A 6,723-nucleotide genomic window follows, 5' to 3' on the forward strand; every position below is an offset into this window, starting at 1 on the left:
CAAGCATCACCAGCAGACTAAATAAGGCATTTTAAATAACATTTCTTGAATCTCTATGTAAATTCACATTTCTAGATGTGACTATTATTGCAGAGATTTCTCAGAGTTGATCTCTAAATTTCCTATATATGTGGGACATTAAGTAATTAGATCAAAGGAAATCTAGCCCTGTTAATGAGGGACTTGAATTGTTTTAGATTGAAACATTAGCTCTAATCGTCTGATCATAGCTAATGAGTTACACAAGAATAAAGAGGTTTAGTTCCCTTTACCATTTCAGATAGGGCCTAAAGGCTCAGTGGTTTTGTCAATTGTTACAGGAAAAATGTGAATTTGCTTCTTTGCAGGTAAATACAAAGAAGTAAAGAAAATCTAAATACTGCACTTTGAGAACCAAAGATATCAGTAATTCTTAAATCTCTACTTACATAGTACATTACTTTGGTTTTAGTTTCAATCTCTCTAAATCAGGTCTGAAAATATTTATGAAATCAACTCCTGTGCTCACTTTCGAGCAGCATTATGTTTTATAGAACTGCTGGCTGAAAATAGGAATAGAAGTTCCTATTCTTTTATGTTTATCTAAAGCACAGATCTTACACAAATAAGATACAGGTATGGTTTTAAGAATATATATATATATATATATATATATATATATATATACACACACACACATTATATACACTTGTATTCACGAATTCCAAGGTGTGTACAAGAGGTACTTGTACTTTCACAAATGTGAAAACAACAAAAGTGTATCTAGACTTTGTTAGTATATAGGCAAGGCAAAAAGACTGAGATAAATCAGGTACCAAAATTTCCAGTGAGAATTCTCTATGGCATCCGATGAAACAGAAGGTAGTGACTGCATGTAAGAGAAATAACTGCATTTGATACTGCCACATCAAGGACTGTAATGCTTTTCCTTGTCAGCACTAATGAGTATACAAATATTTTTTAAAACAACAATAACAAAAGAAGGATGGTTTGTGCTTGCTACAGAAAACATATGAACTGTTCCTACTCTACTGGTGATGTTTGTGAACTTGGGAAAAATTACTTTGCATCCCCTTCTCACAGACTTTTACAATGGAAAATGACAGGATACACCTCACAGAACTCACATGAGGATAAATTAATTCAAACTTGTGAGTATGGGCAAGACACACACATAAGGTATGCTGCCAGGTAAGCACATGAAATAATAGCTTCTAGCTTACAGTTTGAAATGCTCTGCATGGGCCTGCACAGTCTCCTCCACTGCACCCCATATACAGTGACGGACAAAAAGAGAAATGCCATGGAGGTGTGGAGATCGAATGTGACACACCTGAGTCTGACCACGTCATGCAAGTTAATGTGTGATGCTTGACTGCATCAGGCCACACTGACCTGGTACAAATCATGAAAGGACAGAGAATCAACAGTGGTGCTCAAACAAGACTTATGCTCAAGAGTATAAACAAATTATAAGAATTATTACAATTTATTTTGGCACTCTGGGTGTCAAATAGAAATGTCCTAGGAAGGACTGATAGCTGCACAAGTTTTGTAGGTTTTACTTGTAACTATGGTACAGCCTTACAGAGGACAATAGTTTTCTGACCCGGAGCAACCTCCAACCTTGTATCTCAGAGCATCATTCTAGATGCTCTAATAATATCTCTGAGCGAAGCTCTTAACACAAAATGGAGAGCAGTGTAAAGGGCCCAGGGGTACCACAAACCACTGCAATGTTAGCTCTAATATTTCCTCTTTCATGCAACAAGTATAAAGATGAGTGTTTCACTGACCACAAACTTGTCTAGTGCTGCTCAAACACTTTTTTTGGTTCCACTGATACTATAGCAACAACCTTAGCTTTTTGCCCTGTCTTCTTGGACACCATATTTTTCCAGTGTGCCATGAAATCTGAAGACAGTTAATCCATGTCAGCTCTTCTATCCCAGATGTGGCAGGAATGCTTGGAAAGAATAATCCCAAACAGTGGCACAACATTTCCTTGTGGTCAGGTTTCTGGACCAGTTACACTGATAATGACAAAGATCTGGAGTTCAGCCTGCACCACTCTCCTTGTTTAAGAAAGGTCCATTTTGTTGACAATACAAGAGAAATGCAGTCACCAAATTCAACCCCCTCAAGTTTACAGAGCTAAATTAAAGCATCCTGTATCTCGCAAACTTCATGTAGTTCTCCCCGTGAAAATCTATGTATGTCTGTGCACACTCAGTTGAGATGAATATAATCATACATTCTTTACTTGATCTATTAATGACTGCAAAAGTGTTTATGTATGGATGTACATGCACATACACAAACATTTCTTAAAGCTATATCTATTGGAAGACAAACTCCTAATTGAAAGGATATTATTATATGGATTAAGTGTATTCTGTCTACTCACTAATAGTTTAAAAGTATGACCCGAGCAACAATTACCTTGGCACAATATTTAGATTTAGATTTGCTATTTATTTTTAGTAAGTATGTTTACTATGTAATATGTGCAATGATAAAAATATATTCATTGGCTTTATGTGTCCTTATTACTAAACCTGCGCACAATCTTCCAAAATGTAGGTTTTCTGGCAGTAAAAGTATTCAGCTCTTTCATAAGCAAGAAACCATATGGTAAGAACAAAACAAGTTTACCAAAGCACAAACAGTTATATGTATACATACAGACAATGTATTTTCTCTTCCTTCAACCAGATACCCTCTAAGAAGTATTTCCTAATTTCCTAAGCATCTTCTGAAGCTTACTCCGAAGTCTTCAAGGATCTCTGAAGATATTTAGTAAATGGATCTTCCATGGATTAGTCTTTCTAAATCCATTTTGTAACTTTTACCAGAGACTAAGAAAGTATCTTAGGAAATGCTTCCCTTATTTAAGGCTGCTCTTCTCCATAATAGTCAAAGAAGAGTAGGTACATAAGTGAAAACAGTGCATAATTATTCTAATGCATTCTGTACTATCAGCCACTATCAAATTAGCAGAGGTTCTCTTGGACACAACCAAAGTAGACATTATCAAAACCAGAAATATTTTAGTTTCTGTGAGGATAAGGGTGGGAAGAACATGGCATTTTACCACACTTATGAAGAATCAAATAAAACCATGTGAGTTCCACCTTAAAATTGCCTTTTTTTTTTTTTTTTTTTTTTTTTTTTTTGGGGGGGGGGTGTGGGGGAATACTGAAATAAATAAATTGGGCGGAATTGTATCACCAGTCATTCTAATGGGAATGGAGGTCACTAGAGCAGGTGCTCTGAAGTGAAGGGAGCTTTGCAAACATTGTTACGCTCTCTACAGCTGTGTACACCCCAGCTGGTGACACTGTCTGAAGGACCACTACATGGTCACAGCATCTCCCTGCTCATCACCAGAGCTCACAGCTGGAGTACTGATCCCTCCTCGCACTTCTGGCTCTAGCCAGCCAGGGTACAGGAGCCCCCTCCCATGGGATCACTTCCCATCCCATTGAGAGCAGGCTCACTAGCTCACCTGTGAGACAGCTCGGGCAGTAGTGGCTTGTACCCTTCTGAGGGCTGGCATGTAGGGCTGTGCTGGGTGGTCAGGTCCAAGGAAGAGACCTTCAAGCATGCATGCGGTGGGCTGAGATACCACCAGGCAGCTCCCGGAGTGCCTTTCCATTCATTCAAACTCCAGGCAATGAAAAAAGTCCTTCCCCCCATTGGAAACATGTCTGCTTTGCAATAAGCCTCCTTAGACATGCCTTTGTTATGTGGCAGCCCACAGGCATAGGGGCTGCACTTGCTAGACTAGGTGACCACAGGAGACAGGTACAGAGACATCCTCTCAAAAAGGCAATGCAACAAAAAGAAGAAAAAACAAATCTTACCTGGCAGCAGAAATCTCCACAGCTGGTGCCTACCCTTTTTTCTAGGTAAGCTCCCTCTACCGCTTACACCTACCCATACATTCATGCACACGCTCAGGTCTGTGGTGGTTTTACTGTGCTAGGCAGCTAAACACCACAACCACTCTCTCACTCCCCCTCCTTAGATGAGGAGGGAAAGAAGTAAAGTAAAGAACAATTCACAGGTTGAAATAGAAATAGGAAAAGCTGGAGGGAAAGAGCACCTCTTACAAACTACCCAGACTAAGGACAGTACAACTTATACTGGAGGTAGAGAAAGGAATAAACATGGGGGGGGGGGGGGGGGAGGGGGGCTGCTGTCTCCTGTTTTGCCTGAGAATTTGGTATTCATCTACCCCCAACCTCCTTCCCCACCTCCTCATTTTTTTCTTCCCTCCTTCTCTCCTATTAACTCCAGCACATCGGGCATACAGCAAGCAGCAATGACGGGTGCCCTAACTCAAAATCCTGGAGAGCACTTAAGCCCTCCCTGGGGTATTTTTCTTTGGAACCTGCTACAAGTTTGATGGAGCACGTGACAAAGATTTGTTGAGAGAGAAAAAATAATCCTGATCTTCTTAATTGCTCATTCCCAGGAAAAGAAAGATTTCAGGGCAGAATGGACCAGAAAAAAGAAAAGGGGAGGGGGGAGCGAGGGGGGGGGGGGGGGAGGGGTGGAGAGAGAGAAACACGACTGTGAGTGATAAGATAGGATGTTGGGTGAAAAGGTTATTTACAGAACTTTCCAATCCAGGCACTGGTTCTTCCCAGTATGCCCAGTACTCTCACAAAGCCCCTGGGCAAAGCCCTTGCCAACATGAAGTAAAACCAGCATGAAGAGATCCATCTAAAGAGAGGACAGAATTGTACTAGATAATCAGTCAAGCTCTTTGCCAAAATTAAAGGAAAATTTTGCAAACTTCATTCCAGCCCTGTGTTTCTCCCGTCAGATGGTTATGGCTGTTGAAATGGCAACATGAAATAGGAAGTTCATGTAATAGGGAGGGATGTGGTTCTCAGCACAGTCACTTGAACTGAGAAAGATTATAAATCCTGCATGTTCTGCTAACTTGTGAGATTTCATTACACAAACAGAGGAGGTATTAACTACAAATTCTTCTTCCTTCCCCCTCCTTGCTCTCTTCTACCCTCTGCAGCCAGGTATGTTGCCATGGCAGCTAAAACCCCACTGACACTCAAAATGGTGAGGTGCCAAACACAGCACCTTGGAGCAGATTTCTGTTTTCCTAGTCTTAATACAAATTATTATCCATTCCTTCATTATATCTCCATTTTGGGTTCTTAATGTGGCTGGAATTTTATTACACTGCACGTAATTCACATTTTGTTCTTTAATATGTCTTGTATCCTTACTTGGCTGGTTTGGAAACTTGGAAATCTCTTTTCCCCTTTTCTAAGAGATATCAGTGTGTCTAATAGCCCATAGCGATTAGTAGAGCTAAGAGTTCTTTCAGCCTCTTTCTGACAGCAGCTTCTAGCCTGTTTCCTTCAATTATTAGGAAAATGGAGTTTACACAGTACAGTATCTGTACTAGTTTTGCCTAATCTTTAATCTTTGTTGCTGACCTTGTCTCCTCTAATGACTTCTGACAAACTTCAGTTTTTCTGCCACTGGTAGCCTTTACCACAATGTCCTTTAATATAGGTGAAGTTCATATTCAGAATAGCATATTCATTATATAAATCTCTTTCACATAATTCATCTGAGACCTCATTACGCTACAAATTTTATCATTAAGCTCTGGGGCATAGTTCTCAACCCTTAGAGAAAAAAAGAAAAAAAACTGGGGGGGTGGGGTGGTGTGGGGGGTGTTATGCAGTTTAAGATGAAGTAATGCTTTAAAGAATGAGGCCTATCAGGTTTAGTGCAATGTTCTCATCATTTCTGGATTTTTGTGTCACTGTAAATCCTCAACATCAGCTTTCTATCACAGTTGGTCTTTTACTGGAATTCCTTTATAGACCCTTCTCTGACTTCTTTATAGGTGTAGATAATATCTTAACTGGAACTTTACCAAAACCACCCTAAGGGAGATATTTTCCATTATGGAAAGTTTTCTTACACCTTCCAAATGAGCATTACCATTCACTTACGAGCTAATTATAACAGTCCTCAGCAACAGTCATATCTATTTCCTCTACAGTTATTTTCCAGAAGCTTGAAGAAAATGAACAGAAGATCCTCCCTAAAACTGAGTCCATCTGGCAGAGGAGAAAGTGTCATCCAGGTAGGAGTTTATCGGTCTCACAAGCCTCCCACACAACAGATATTGCATAGGAAGGTGATGCAGTAGATCCCCTAGTTTGATTTATTAACGAGATCTGAGACATGGGAAACAAACCACTACCAATTCTGATGCAGCACATGACACCTGTTATGGCAATCCTCACTCTGATTTCTCTTTTCACTGCCTACCACAGTAAAGCACTGCTGAAGCACAATGTCACAACTCCCTGAAAGCTCACTAGACAATTAATCAAAGAAAGATTTTGCTTTCCCATAGTCCCAAAAGAAATTGCTTACTTATAATGCTTATTCTATAATTGAAACAAAGCCTTGAAAGCAGATATAGGACAAAGGATCAGATAAATGCTGTTCCTCAAGGTCTGTTTCCATTTTCTTTGCATTCCTACTTTGTGTTTTTTACAGGAAATTAGAAGCCAGACCACCTTCATTTCTAAAGTACAGGGTTAAATGAATTACATTTACAAAGCCTAGTCTAGCCATGATGAATAGCTGGGACAAGAGTAATCTTAATGCATAGACAAATCAATACTCTAATCACACAGCAGGTTTGTGAGTAAGTATTTAAACCAT

Source organism: Aythya marila, assembly GCF_965140915.1.
Source record: "Aythya marila genome assembly, chromosome: 1".
In the NCBI taxonomy this organism is placed as follows: Eukaryota; Metazoa; Chordata; class Aves; order Anseriformes; family Anatidae; genus Aythya; species Aythya marila.